Raw genomic sequence first — 16,216 nt, forward strand, 5'->3', positions numbered from 1 at the left:
TACACCATAATTTAGTATTTAGTATATTATAATCGATTGGGTCAGAATGTTACACGTGTCAACGCATTTTAGACCGATTGATATAATGCAAATGCAATATGAAGCCTGTTAAGGAAAATGGACTGATCAAACGGTTGATATTCGACTGGACACGTGTCAGAATTTTGTATCACATGCGGATCGTGAGTCAGACGGTTAATGCAAGCAGGCAGTTGAAATAATTACAACGTTGGAAACATGTGAGATCATGGAGAAGTAACCGCCTCATGCAGATAGTGGAGCAAGAATAGGGAGCATGGAGCCAACTAATTCAAATCGAAGGAGGGAAGTCCGTATGATTTGAATTTCAAGTCGACAACAGCCTATAAATACAAGAAAGGAAGATATTTAGAGCCCCCAATCAATCGCCCAAAGGCTTCTACTTTTATCTGTACTTTACATTTCTTGCTCTAGGAGTAGCTTGTAATTTAACCGTCTGTTCGATTGTGTTCTCATAGTCGATTTGACTTCTACACCGAGGGATAATAAAGTCCATTTTGTTGTTCTTCTTCCATCTCCATTCACTTCATTAAGTTTGCTTCCAGAGAAGTCCTGAAATACGGCAAGGAACCAAACTCCACCACCACAAACACCCACATTTCCAGCACACTTAGCAATCTCTAGTCGATTAGTCGACTATCAGTAAAATAGACAAACAATTTTGGCGCTAGAAGGAGGGCATCATTACTAATTTGGAAGTAATGGCACCAGCGACAAGGAAACAAGGCGACCGACCTGCAGAGCCTCAGAATGAAGGCCTAGAAAGCCAAACTGACGTGGCGCATCCTGAACAAAGGGTGCCAGAAAATAGCCAAGGAAATGGCTTGAGCGCACCAACAAATATACAGGGCCTTTCCAGGCAGTTGGCACAAGTTTTGTCTAACCCAGAAGACGAAGCGGCACAGGAATTGATTACCCTATTGAGAAGGGTAGTTACGCCCCCATCTGTCATAGATGTGGATGCACATGGTGTAGTACATGAGCAACTGCAAACTGGAGATCTGCCTAGACAGTCACCTCAACAGGTATATACAAATCCAGCATTCGATTCAAATATGAATGTGCACAGTCGACCGTTTGTTGAAGCAACTGCTCTACGGTCCACAATCAAGCCAACTAGTTTTTACCAGAGTGTCCCATCTATATATGAAGTTGGTAACAGTAGTGGAAATGGTCAGAATCATGGTTTAAATTCTAGTCAAAGTCCTCAGGCTGGTTTCACAGGAGTCCATGTCATGAATAATGGTCAACACATATACAATGCCGCACAAACTCTGCCAAATCATGGCAGTTATACTTATCATACTATGCCAGTAGGACCGAATAATGGAAATAGTGGTCAGTACGTTCACAATGTGCCAAACATTGGCAATGGGAACGGTCAGAATGGCCCTCTTGCACAACCTTATGTACCAAATGTCCTTAGAGCCCCAGATCCCATGAATATTAATAGGGCACAAATATTAGAAGTCATCCAAGATGTGTACGGACCAGGGCTACGCAGGGTGGAAAAACCCATGTTTAGAAAGCCTTACCCACATTGGGTTGACAATGTTCCTTTGCCAAGAGGGTATAAATTGCCTGAGCTTTCACTTTTTAGTGGTACAGAAAATCAGTCGACAATTGAACATGTAGGACGGTTTTGTCTACAGTTAGGAGAACTTGGCTCTGATGATGTTTTTAAGTTAAAATTATTCCCACATTCATTAACTAAAACAGCATTCACATGGTTCATAAGCCTGCCTGCAAATTCTATCCATACGTGGCAAGATATGGAAGAACAATTTCATGCTCAATATTTTAGACATGAACCAGAGGTCTCAATTGCCGACTTGGCTAAGTTAAAGCAGAAGCCAAATGAAACGGCAGAACAGTTTTTAACTAGATTTAAGAGATTAAGAAACCAATGTCATTGTAATGTGCCAGAGACCGAGATAGTTCGAATAGCTCAAGATGGTCTCGAGTTTAATTTTAAAAAGCAGTTTAATGGATCTAATTTCAAAGATCTGTTTGAGCTCTCCATGAGGGCATCTCAGTTTGAAGCTATTTTACAAGAAGAAGAGCTTTTGAGGAACACGTCTCTAGGAACATATTACCAAGATGTGGAAGGTGATATTGAGATTGATGTAGCGCAAGTCATTGGAAAGACCCCTATAATTTGTGACACTTTGGTTAAAACAGAAAAACCAATGAATATGCCTTCATCTCAACCCAATAGGCGTGGGGGGCAAGCAAATTATAGACAATATTCGTTTGATTTGGCACAAGCTGACCAAATATTTGATGAATTGTTGAAACAAAAATTTGTTACTTTGAGTCCTGGGCATATTATTCCTTCTGATAAGGATAGAAAAGGAAAAGAATATTGTAAATGGCACAATTCATTTAGGCATAATACTAACAACTGTGTTACATTCCGAAATTGTGTGCAGGACTTGATCCAGAAGGGACTGTTGCAGTATGCTAAAGGCGACAAGGATCCCATGGGAATTGAATCCAATCCTTTTCCCAAGATTGAAGTGAACATGGTGACGGCCGGCCTAGCCAAAAGGCTAGGTTCCAATGTGACGAAACAAAAGCAGGGGGAGGAGGATCACATGCAGACTGAAGAAGAGTCAGCAAAGTCTCATACCTCTAGATTCCCAAACGACTACCTCTGCATTAGGTGTGGGCATGAAGTCCAGTATGGGGAAGCAATTATAGCAGAAAAAGATCAGAGAAGTGCATTCTCCAAGTCCGGACTGAGGTTCAACACAATGGGAGGAAATGACCTTCAAATTTATGTGGGAGCCAAACTGATTTATGAAGGTATAGATCCGGGGCTCTTTAACAGAATAGAGTCAGAGCATTGCTATGGGCCAGATGATGGACCATTTTTATTCAGGGGACATCCAGTCGTGCCTGCAAGGCCTGGGGTGCCTTCTTGCCAAGATCTTGAGGCGGCGGGGTACCAATTTCCTAATCAGAGGAGATACCCTAGTCAAAGGGGTGTTGGTTTCAGAAGAGATACTGGACCACGAGGTAGAGGACCTTATGGACGTGGATGGCACCAACCTAGGATGGTAATGCCACCCAATAATGATCACGAGGAATGGAGCACGCTTAGCCATCCAAAGTTCCCAGCAGAGGGTTGGTACACTAAGGTATCCAGTTCACAGAAAAGAAGGCTTCAAAGGAAGTTTGCAGCCAGGGCTTATGGTGACCCATGGGACCATGTGTTCGAACCAAGAGAGAGATTGGAACCATCAAAGGTTCCAAACATGGTATGGACCCGGGATCAAGGAGAAACTAGTGGCCCAAAGCAGATAATTCAAAAGCATGGGGGGCAAAAGAGTAGTGCTACAGATCCTCCCCAGTCGACTGCCCAACTGAAGGGTAAAAAAGAATTGAAGCAGAGCTTAAAGAAGAAAATGGAGGAATTCCAGAAGCTCATGGAGGCAGATGATGATGATGATCTCTTTGACGAAGGGTCAGAACAGGAAGACCTGATCAAAGATGCGTCACCGTCTCCACAGAGATCTGCAACATTTGGAGAAAGCCTGGCCGCAATCCAATTCGGGTCAGTACCTATAAACTACCAGTGTAATATGATTTTAGTTCTGCCTAAGCAGTTTAAGGCAAAACCAAATCAGCCAATGAATTTGGCAGGCGATGTTGAGGATAATACCCAATCGATTGTAAAAATAATGGACAAAGAGAAGCATCCTCAGTCACAGCCCATTAATGTTGAGACGGATAAACATGGAAACAGTGTTGTAGTTCTTAGAACACCTGATGATGCCTCAATAAGGCATTTAAGACCACTGTATATTAAACTGCATATGAATGGCCAACCTATCTCGAAAGTGTTGGTCGACAATGGGGCAGTAGTTAATATTTTACCTGCTCGAATGCTCAAAGTTTTGAACAAAACCAATGATGACCTGATCCCAACAGAGGTTACAGTTGGCAATTTCGCTGGAGGGTGTTCTCCTGCTAAGGGGGTCATATCCTTACAACTACAGATTGGAAATAGGAAGATGAATGCAACGTTTTTCGTAATCGATTCTTCATCTAATTACAATGCCTTACTAGGCAGAGATTGGACCCAATATGCAGTGAGAACTGACATTATCGTCAGGAATCAGAACTTGAGTCTTCTGGTTTTGGCCAATCCCGTTTCGGTACGATTCAGGGAATCGGAAGGAATCCTCCGTCACTGACTCGGTGGCCGGATCTTCAACTGGGTCGCTGACGATCTGTAGTTTGGATTTCGGTGCCATTTGGGTTCGGAAGCTGTTCTAGGGTTCGAGAGCTGTTTCAACGTTCTGTGAGAAAAAGCACGATTCGTGCCCTAAATTTGAAGTACTCTGCCTTATATAGGTGGTGATTTGCTAAGCGAAATATTTACCAAAGTTAATATTTAACTCAGGTAAATAGGGGGGCATTGTTTACACCATAATTTAGTATTTAGTATATTATAATCGATTGGGTCAGAATGTTACACGTGTCAACGCATTTTAGACCGATTGATATAATGCAAATGCAATATGAAGCCTGTTAAGGAAAATGGACTGATCAAACGGTTGATATTCGACTGGACACGTGTCAGAATTTTGTATCACATGCGGATCGTGAGTCAGACGGTTAATGCAAGCAGGCAGTTGAAATAATTACAACGTTGGAAACATGTGAGATCATGGAGAAGTAACCGCCTCATGCAGATAGTGGAGCAAGAATAGGGAGCATGGAGCCAACTAATTCAAATCGAAGGAGGGAAGTCCGTATGATTTGAATTTCAAGTCGACAACAGCCTATAAATACAAGAAAGGAAGATATTTAGAGCCCCCAATCAATCGCCCAAAGGCTTCTACTTTTATCTGTACTTTACATTTCTTGCTCTAGGAGTAGCTTGTAATTTAACCGTCTGTTCGATTGTGTTCTCATAGTCGATTTGACTTCTACACCGAGGGATAATAAAGTCCATTTTGTTGTTCTTCTTCCATCTCCATTCACTTCATTAAGTTTGCTTCCAGAGAAGTCCTGAAATACGGCAAGGAACCAAACTCCACCACCACAAACACCCACATTTCCAGCACACTTAGCAATCTCTAGTCGATTAGTCGACTATCAGTAAAATAGACAAACACGTACCCAACTTAATCAAAGCCGGTTCTCTTTTTAATGTAATTCTGTACTGTATTCGTGATTTGATTAACAGAACCACTTTCATTCTTTATTTAAAAAATTTTTTTTTGGGGTCCATTTTTGGTGAAAACCTGGTCGCGGAAAACAGTACTCCTGTATGACAATGCGATTTTGTCATCATCATGTAGTAAAAACGGAAAAGATATTTGCACCGAAACCGTACCGACGGCCGCGCGTGGCCGTCTCCGGCCACCGGACGGCCGATCCAAGCCGTTCAAAAATTTAAAAAAAAAAACGAGGGGGCTGCGCGGGAATCAACAGCATCCGAGGTGTGTAAGGTGCTTGATCCGAGCACCATTTTTTCGCGAGAATATACATATATACACTAAAAAAGGGTGCTCGGATCAAGCACCTTACACACCTCGGATGCTGTTGATTTCCGCTAAAGCCCCCTCTTTTTTTTTAAAAATTTTTTTGGACGGCTCGAATCAGCCGTCCGGTGGCCGTCGGTACGATTTCCCTATGGAAACCGTCGGTGCAAATGGTAGTACTCGTAAAAACGGAAAAGATATCTGCACTTTAAAAATGCAAGTGCAAGAACCAACACCAACTTTAAAACACCCCCTATATCTCAAAATTATACTAGTACAGTACAAAAACGCACGTTATAAAGTAAATATTTATGCCTAAATATTTAGTTATGTCGTGCCTAATTAAAGATCTCAATTGAGCAATAGACTATGGACACTTAAGTGGTATCTTATTCATGTACCCGGACTCGAGCCCATGGAGCTGTCTTTGCACCCCTGTTTTAAAGTACATAAAAAAAAAAGGTTAAAAATCTCTATTCATTCTAAATATTGATGCAAAAGTATCTTAAAAATTAGGACTGATCGGATCCGCATCCCATCAAGCTAGCAAATTTGTATGCTGAAAGATTTTAATTTAGTTTTAATTTCATGGCTTTTCTCTGCAAATCAGTGTATGTTTATGTGCGGATCAAAAAAATGTACGTTTATGTGTACATGTTAAAGTCAATACATGCCAAAACAAAAAACAAAAAAACAGAGAGGTAGGATGATGCGAGGATATTGAAATGGGATTTGCCTCTCATGCTCCAATCATAGTTTAGAATACCCCCTACAAAAAAATAGAGAAGAAAAATATGAAGACAAAGAAGACAAATCGAGTAGTACTCCCTTCGTCCCATATTTAGAGTCTAGTATTTCATTTTGACATGTTCATTAATAAGTGTTCATTTTGTAAAGTTAGTGGGTAAAAATTGATGCATTGTCTATTATGTCCTTAAAAGCAGATTCCATTTTTAAAAATTAATGAGTAAAAGTATAATGATAATGGATAAGTAGGGAAAGTGGAGGAAAAAGTTGATGTGAAAGGTATAATGATGATGTATTTTTAATAAGTTAAAGTTACGAAGCAAGACACTTAAAAAGGGACGTAGGGAGTACAACTTAATCTAACGCAGCGAGTTGAAGTTTTAACCCAAATTGTTATAACAAACCCCAAAAAACATAAGACAAAAGAGGTATTACATCAAACTCGTATTGTAGTCAAGTTTTCCCATTGAATGTACCTTGTGTGGGGATAATAGAGCTTGACTTTCAGTATCCATAACTCTTGTTAGTCAACAGTCTTTGAGTCACCTTGCCACCACCATCAATAACCACTACATACTTCATGACCAAGATGTTCATGGATAAATCCCCTCGTAATGGGGATGGTCCTGTGTAGGATACGGTTTGGATTGCCGAACAGTTGGAAGATTGAAATTATGCACAACACCGTGCAATCTGGACCATTGATTGTCAAGCCACACACACCTCCCCAAGTTGTAGACACCCCATTCTGGACTGTCCAGATAACGTTATTTGTCGATCTTTTATTTCCCCGATGATGATTTTGGTCGAGAACAGTCTGAGGATAATGGTGTGTTTGAGCTTTGAGCGTCCCAAACCCCTTTTCAAACTCATTTCAAACCTTTCAAACCAGAGCCAAACAGCCCCAGCAAAACCCAACTGGCACACGCCAGTGTATTGGACGCGTACGCCAGTTAGCTGCCACGTGTCAGTCATCGACCGTTGACCCAGTTATAATCGGCGCACGCAGGTTCATATGTGGCGCACGCCAGTCAATTCCAGTCAAATCAACTTTATTCAGCCACTTGGGCGGGACTTTTGTGCCACCCTGACGTCGGCCACAGTAGCCCTTGATGATTATATCGTCCAGGCCCGTTCCCTCTCTCTCCTACAACCCCCATCAAGGCAAGTCCCATGCATTTAATGCATGAGAGGCTCCCTTCTTCCTCCAACCAGCCAAACAAGGCCCTAGACCAAACTGATCTCAGTCACTCCCCCTCTATATATACTCCCCTCTCACACTCTTGCAAAGGGTTACCAAGTTCACAAAAGGGTTGGCCTCATTAAGAAGAAGAAGCTCTCTCCTTCCTCCTTTCTTGCTCTCCATCTCTTTGTCTTCCATTGAAAGAGAAAGAAAAACAGTCCACTTCCACACACCCTGCTGACATCCAGTCACCATCTAAGCTTCCATCTCCAAGCTTTAAAGTTCAATACCACCTTCAATCCTCAAACAAAAAGGTATACCACCTTTGTGTCCCTTTCTGTTCTTGGCCCCTGAGGGGAACCAGTGAGGCCCAGGCTAGTAAGTAATACTAGTCCTGGCCTCAAACTGGTAAAATTCGACGATCGTATCAGATCGAACATGGCGCACGCCAGTAACACTATGCCGTACGCCAGTTTTGGCAGTACGAGCACAACTGGCGTGGGGATCATGGATCGTCATTCCTTTTGTTCTATCTTTATGTCGATCACCCTTGCATGCTAAATAACCAGTTTATTGCTTTCTGTATGTTTAGAACTGTTGAGATACAAAGGTTATTGCCTATTCTTTTTCTGTTTGGAAGGCCTCTGGGATCCTTCTGGTCATGTTCCAGAGCTCAGATGATGTAAAAGCCAAGCACTGGATTAGGGTCAAACGTGTGTACGGCAGTCAATGACTGGCGTACGGCAGTTAAAGCTAGGATCCAGTGGCTGGCCCTTGCATCTTAGTTTAGTCTTGGCCTCTTTTCTGTCCCCACTCTGTTTAGGGGGTTTCTTATCTATGTTCATGGCTTCAAGCCATCCCAGCTGTCTGTAAATATATATATCCTGCTTATTTAACTGCATAGTTTGTCCTGGGTGTGCGCTGGTCCTTTTCCAGAGCCCAGAGGGTTGCAAACAAGGACTGTGAAACCAGATGAGTGGAGTACGCCGGTCTCCCTGTGGCGTGCGCAAGTCATATCAACATGCAGTGGCTCGGCCAGTGCATGCTGGTAGAACTTGCTCACGCCCCTGCGGGGCAGCGTACTGCATTTTGTCCAGTTTGCGCAGTGCTTGTTCTCAATCTATATTGTAGCATTGCGATCAAGCCATTCATGAGCATTGTTGTCATAAATCACAACTTGTTAAAGTTTTAACCCCCCCATTAACAGCTCCCCCGCACTAACTGGCTAAAGAATGATCAAATGAGAGAAAAATGCAAGCGCTTTTACAAAATGCCCGAGTAGAGACCGATCTCCGGATTGGGCGAGAGGGGTGCCATAAAACCCTTCCCCTCTCGTAACCTAGCTCCCGAACCTCAGATATCGAAGGTGACGACGGACCGGTCCATGCCTTTTTCAAACTCAAACAAACGTGGCAAACGTTTTCGAGTTCGGTTCCTTGGGTATTCTTACCGCTAAAACCCGAGTGGCGACTCTGAATCGAGGCGTTTCGCCGCGCTTTTCCAACAACAAAAGGGGGCCGCACCCGATTTTACGAATAAAATTTTCGGGGGCGCGTGCCCACAGTGGCGACTCCGCTGGGGAACTATTGCGTTGATTGATATTTGGCGATTAATACATAATTGAACAATTCTCAAAAAGCTTGTCAAAACAGTACGCTCCGCGCTACTGAAGAACGGAATGGTAACGTAACAGGATCTCAGCATCCGACCAATCCGAACTGGGGCTTTTACTATTGTTCTCTTGTGTAGTTTTCTACAAGTATCAATTAACAAAAGTGAGCCAAGCTTCAAAAGGCATTTGTTTTCAAAAGCGTTGCATCTCTCTCTCATTTAATCATTCTTCGGCGTTCTCCGTTCGTATCGATGGTTGGTCAGCCCTGTTGAGGTGTTTTGGGTAACCGGCACAGTTTACTGGAGCCCGGGGTCCTCGAACGCCCAACAACCTTGGACGATGATGAGTCGTACTACCGTTCGACCGTTGCTTTGCTCCACGCGTTGCAATGGGAGGTATATCGCGGCTCTAGTCAGAGGAACCCCTTTAAGCCAAAACCGGCCTCTACAGCGCTTACAATGCATTAGAACCTTTCAACATAAGACAGGAACCCGCAGGGTAGGATTATTTGTTTCTAACCCCATATGTGTTACTGTTTTCCCTATCGCATGCTTGTACATACATTCATGATCGTTTTGCGTAGGAGCATGCTAGGGCGGCTTTTAGGATGTCTTTTGTCGAGTCTGTCTTGCGCCCACTCGGCGTTTGCCTTGGACCGATGACGAGTCGTGCATCTCGATGTTGCACGTTACCAGAATTTTCAAATCCTTAATCCATGAGACTTCGGGAAATCGATACTTCCTAAGTCCTTGTCTTAAACCCCATCGAGGTTTCAAACCGAAAACTAGGAACAACGGAGAGAATGGCATGGTGCTTACACCACTCGGGTTAAAAGTGCTAATCACTTACACCAGGCTTCGGCACAGCGCTGCTTACGCCATTTCGGTTATAGTATCATGCCATCTACGCCGAGGTGTTCCAAAATCCAACTTTGAAACCTCGAGAGGGGAGGAAGTCAAAGACTTAGGCCGTCTTGGCATCCCTTAGTAACATTCGATTCAATCAAGGATACACCCTCGAAAAGAATATCCGAGGATTCATGGCAACGTCCAAATGTCATAAGATAGACACTCTTTAGTCATAGAGTCTAGGAGGACACCGACGACAATGACATGTGCATTGCATTCCTTCAAATTCTTTCAAAAGCTTACTGCAGGAACGCCACTGAGTTCTCATTTACTTTGCTGTCAAAAAGCTCTAGGCCATTTCACCGAAGGAAAGAGCCAAACCTACTTGGGAGCGTCTGCCAGGGCTATTTCACCGTCACTTCCAAAGCCATATCACCCTCCTCACTCATCAATCCAAGATGGCAACACAAACAGAGCTGGCTGAGCTGAAAAGGGCTATTCAAGAAATGAACCAGAAAATGGACAAACAAATGACTATGGTTCAGGGACTGGTTGACCTTTTTACCTCTGTCATGTCAAAGCCGGATCTGGGGCTAATCAAAGAACCTCCTCAGGCTCGCCACACTGCTGTTGTCGGAACCAAGCTGTGCTCGAAAGACGTGTTCAAAGACCTGGTTGAGTTTCATGAAGCCAGGACTCACCCGGAGGAGAATGTTGAATCCTTGTTCAAAGCCAACGCCGAAAGGGAGGATATGTGCGACAAAGAAATCAATCCCAAATGCAAAAGAGTGCACCCTGTTGATGGTGCAATGTTGTGCAACTACAAAGCAAGCAAAGGCTCCACCTTGAACCCCCAATCCAATCGCCGAAACCCACCAAGGACCTTCTCTCGTTTCTTTACGCCTTTGTCCTCGGTTTATGAGAAGCTCCTCGAAGCTGGCTTCCTCAAGCCACTCCTTCCAACTCCTTCGCCTCGAACATTCCCGGCATCCTATAACCCAAACGCCTATTGTGCTTTCCATCAAATGCCAGGCCATCTCACCGATGCTTGCTTCTGCCTTCGACATGAAATTCAAAATCTCATTGATAGTGGCACCATTCAAGCTCCACTCCCATCAAAGCCCAGCGTCATGTCCAACTTCATGCTCCAACACGGTTCAAACCCATGTGTTAACCAGATATCCATCAACTCTACTCAAATCAACTCAAGCTCCACTCAAATCAAACCTAGCTCCACCATATTCAACCCAACCCTTTTCATTAGCCCAGAAAATCAAACCAAGCCAATTTTGTCTCTCCCATCCGAACCCGAGGTTAACCTGATGGCCATAGGTGTAATCGAGGTCCTTACTGCCGATACCTGGGTTGATAGTGATGAGCAGTCTACAAAGGAGGAACTCAAGAGGAAGCTTAATCAATCAAAGGAGAAAACGGACTGGCTTGGATCCTTCAATCATGAGAATTTGGGGCTGTTGTTTAAGGAGTTCTCTCAAGTGGGTTTGGACGAAGAAGCTGAAGAAGCCGAAGTGCTATTGCTTGAGCCTGTTGTCCTCTAGCTCCCACCTCTCTGCGAGGAAGTCAAGGGTAACTATAAAAGTTGCATTTTCAAATCGCGTCTCTTTTGCATTGACATTTTCGAGTCTGAGTCTGACGCAGTGTCTGTCAAGTCGTCTAAGTCTAGCTCTGAGTCGGAGCTCGTGCCTCTTGGCCCTCCATGTCGTCGCTTCTATTCTCAATTTGAGTCTTTTTGCTGTACTTGGCAACCCCGAGGGTTATTATGATATGCATTATCCTGCTTTTAAGTACTTTGCTGGCTTTTGAATAAACTGTGTCGACCCCGACGACGAAGGGATAGATTTCGATGGGATCATCCCCAAGGAAATGTGTTCCCTCGCCGAAAGGGAAGACGAAAGGCATGCTTAGCCTCTAAAAAGAAGAAGTAATTTCAAATAAACTTGAAAGATGGGGCAGACCCCCGGATGGTTCAAATTGGTTCAACGCTATCCCCATAAGAGTATTGCGCCCGTTCAGACTTGTTCAAAGAATTCAACAATACCTTGGCATGGTCTCACAAAGACATGCCTGGCGTTGATCATGGGATAAAGAAATATCAAATTCCCGGCTACCGGATGCCAAGCCAGAAAGCAGCAGCTCAGAAGGCTCCAGGCCTCGTACCATACGCAAAACAGTAACAGCAGCGTTCCATCAAGCGCACATTATAAGGGTGCAAAAATAGCCTGGAGCGAGGCATTTCCAATTATAGCAGTCAGGACCCTTTCACTATCAAAGCCGTTCTATCTGGGGCTACAATCAAAGATCATCGACCTCGACGGTAGCACATCAATACCTCGGTCAACATGGATCAACACAAGTGTTGCTTTTTCCTGAGAGAAGCTCGTTGGACTGAAAACCCCAAGGGTGGGCAGTTCCAAGCAAAAGTTAGAGCAGCCTGCTAGACCGAAAACCTATGAAGGCGGTCTAGGCAAAAGTTGGCAAAAAGTCGAAAGCTCACTAGACCGAAAACCTGAAAAGGCGGTACTAGGCAAAAGTTAGAGCATAAAAGGAGAGGTAGAACACACGAGTGAACCTTTGCCTGAACTACGTTTTGACCTGATTCCCAGAAAGGGATACGTAGGCAGTCTCTCTTCGAGGCTCGGTCATACTTTATCAATTGGATCCAAGGTTGACGTTTTGGTGCACATCAAGGGTCAAGAAAGGTTGAGAACAAGACAAGCCGAAGTACTGACTGGTAGGCTGAAGTCTATTGATTCATTGGAGAATCAGAAGGGGGAAGCCATTCGTCTTTCAAGTTTAATGCAAACTGCTATTTCAATTTTAAAGCTGAGCAAAAGCCTTAAAATATTTTGAAGCATCAAAAACAGAACGAAATGCTTATGAGGCCTAACGGCTCACGGTTTATTCTAGGTTCAGCAACGTTTATTTTAAGCGGCTGCAGCAGCTTTGCAATTTCGCGCGCTAGTTTGAGGTTCACACGCACTCGTACAAAAGTGATGCGCGTTGGTCTCAAGCCTGCGCGCGCTTCTTCAATCCCTGTATCAGACAGCGGTAGGCAACTACCACGCCTAAAAGAGATTTTTTAGACCCATGGGGGTACATTTCAAATTCAAAGCACCTCAAATCTCGTTCAAGGGGCCTTTGCCAAGTTTTGTTATGCTGTGCAGGTCATATGGTCCTAACGTGGCTGCACAGGGGTGTCGGTTTCAGTCTGGGCCTATATGAGTCATCATTTGCGTCTTTTGTCCATCTTTGCGACACGTTCCTAGTTCTTCAATCCATTGTCATGTCGGGATGCTTTTCCTAGTTTTACCAATTTGTACAGGTCAATGTACATTTATTGGACCTTATGCAAGTGTCAGTTTCACCTGTCTAAGGGATACTGTGAATTTTGGCACATTAATGCCCAAAATTTTATTGTTTTCCATATGTTTAGGAGTCCGTGACATATCCGGGGCTCTTCTTCCTTTCTCATTTGAGCTAGGCGAGTCTGTACATATGTGTATGTTTGTCGATTCAGTTCACTTGTCAATGCAAATTAGATATTAGCGGTTGGTTTCTGCATTCTTTTAGACATTCTCAAAAGAGAGTCAAATAAACTGAAAAATGCAATTTACATTGCTACTCTACCATTTGTAATCCGCAAGTAGTGGAATCTTGTGAGCAGCGGGGGCATGTCGGCTCAGGGCCAAGCAAAGCTTATCTATGGGGCTCATTCGCCCAAGCATCAAAGGAAAAGGGCACGTCGACCCAATGCCACTCCTAAATGTCAACTGGGGCAGGCCAGTCCGCTCAACGTCTATCTATCTAAGGACACATCTCAGAAGCAAAGGACAGTAAAGTAAAGAGGCTCAATGGTAGTCCTCAGTGGTAGAGCTCAGCCTCGTTCTCATCGTTGTCGTCACTCTTGATCTCCTTGAGTACCTGGGGCTCCTATCCCATCCGCCTCTTCTGAGGAGGCTTTCGCTGATGGACTCTTTCTCTCTCACTCTCTCTTAATCTCTTAGACTACTCTCTCTGAACCTCTGAAAACTCTTTGGCGCGAGCCACCCTTTCTATGGGCCTTTCTTTCAACTGCACACCTCTAGCCGCTGGTTATCTATTGCTCGCGTATCTCTGAGCTGTGGCTAAGGTGAAAATATCGCTTTGTGAAACTCTTGTTTATGTGGCCATCCTAGGCTATCATCCTCTAGAAGCCGCCCTAGTCTGCCCTTGCATTTTCAATTTATGCATTCAATTTAGTACATATCATTGCATACTGTATATCAACTATTGAAAACAGGAAAAGCCAATCAAGTGCCAAAACATGCCCGTCCAATATCGAAAGCAGCAAGTAATCAGGATTTCGGGGGTTCATACCTGGGATCTAGTCACTACTGGAACTGGAGCCGGAGCAGCTGCTCTGGGAAAGTGCAATTGTAAGGGGGGTGCCACATGTTGTTCTCCCTATCCATTTCTCCATGACAAATGTCAAGCATACAGCCCACTCTGCTAGCACTTGGAGCACACTTTGGGAATCAGAATACAATTCAAAGCAGCAATGGCATGTGCAACTCAAATCCAAGTTCATCGACGGCACGTTCATCCTGAAGAATGATCCTCTGGTTCTGTCCAAATCAACGACGATCAGCCATGTCGTCCTTCTCAAATCAAATCAACGACGATCAGCCATGTCGTCCTTCAAATCAAATCAAATCAACGACGATCAGCCATGTCGTCCTTCAAATCAAATCAAATCAACGACGATCAGCCATGTCGTCCTTCAAATCAAATCAAATCAACGACGATTAGCCATGTCGTCCTTCTCAAATCAAATCAACGACGATCAGCCATGTCGTCCTCCTCAAATCAAATCAACGACGATCAGCCATGTCGTCCCTTCTCAAATCAATTCAACGACGATTAGCCATGTCGTCCTTCTCAAATCAAATCAACGACGATCAGCCATGTCGTCCTTCAAATCAAATCAAATCAACGACGATCAGCCATGTCGTCCTTCAAATCAAATCAAATCAACGACGATTAGCCATGTCGTCCTTCAAATCAAATCAAATCAACGACGATCAGCCATGTCGTCCTTCAAATCAAATCAAATCAACGACGATCAGCCATGTCGTCCTTCTCAAATCAAATCAACGACGATCAGCCATGTCGTCCTCCTCAAATCAAATCAACGACGATCAGCCATGTCGTCCCTTCTCATATCAAATCAACGACGATCAGCCATGTCGTCCTACTCAAATCAAATCAACGACGATCAGCCATGTCGTCCTTCTCAATCAGATCAATGACGATCATAATGTTGTCCCACGGTCTATCCGTCTGCAACTAATTGTTCCCCACGAGAGTCCACCTCGGCTTGCCCCGAATGAATACCTCTCCTTCAATCTAGCTTCAAACACTTCTTCCAGCAGCCTTATTGCTCTGTCTCGGATGGTTTTTGATAAGGAGATTGGCTCTGATTCCCAACAGATGGAATTTAACCTACCTGACACGACCTACCCGTGTTTGTTGGAAATTATGTGTGCCAAGGATAGCTTGATCCCCTCAACGACGGTTCGCCCGTCCAATTTCAAATCAACGACGATCTATCCGTCCAATTTCAAATCAACGACGATCTATCCGTCCAATCTCAAATCAACGACGATCCACTCGTCCAAATTCAAATCAACGACGATCCACTCGTCCAAATTCAGATCAACGACGGTCCACCCGTCCAATTTCAAATCAACGACGATCTATCCGTCTAATTTCAAATCAACGATGGTTCAACGAGTCGTCCTTCAGTGATGACCCACCGTCTCAAATCAACGATGGTTCCCGAGTCATCCTCAACGATGACCCACTATCTCGAATCAACGATGGTTCAACGAGTCGTCCTTCAGTGATGACCCACCGTCTCAAATCAATGATGGTTCAACGAGTCGTCCTTCAACGACGATCCACCGTCTCAAATCAACGATGGTTCAACGAGTCGTCCTTCAGTGATGACCCACTGTCTCAAATCAACGATGGTTCAACGAGTCGTCCTTCAGCGATGACCCACCGTCTCTAATCAACAATGGTTCAACGAGTCATCCTTCAGTGACGACCTACCGTCTCAAATCAACGATGGTTCAACGAGTCGTCCTTCAGCGATGACCCACCGTCTCAAATCAACGATGGTTCAACGAGTCGTCCTTCAGCGATGACCCACCGTCTCAAATCAACGATGGTTCAACGGATGACCCACCGTCTCAAATCAACGATGGTTCAACGAGTCGTCCTTCAACGA

The sequence above is a fragment of the Rhododendron vialii genome, chromosome 1a, assembly GCF_030253575.1.
Source record: "Rhododendron vialii isolate Sample 1 chromosome 1a, ASM3025357v1".
NCBI lineage: Eukaryota > Viridiplantae > Streptophyta > Magnoliopsida > Ericales > Ericaceae > Rhododendron > Rhododendron vialii.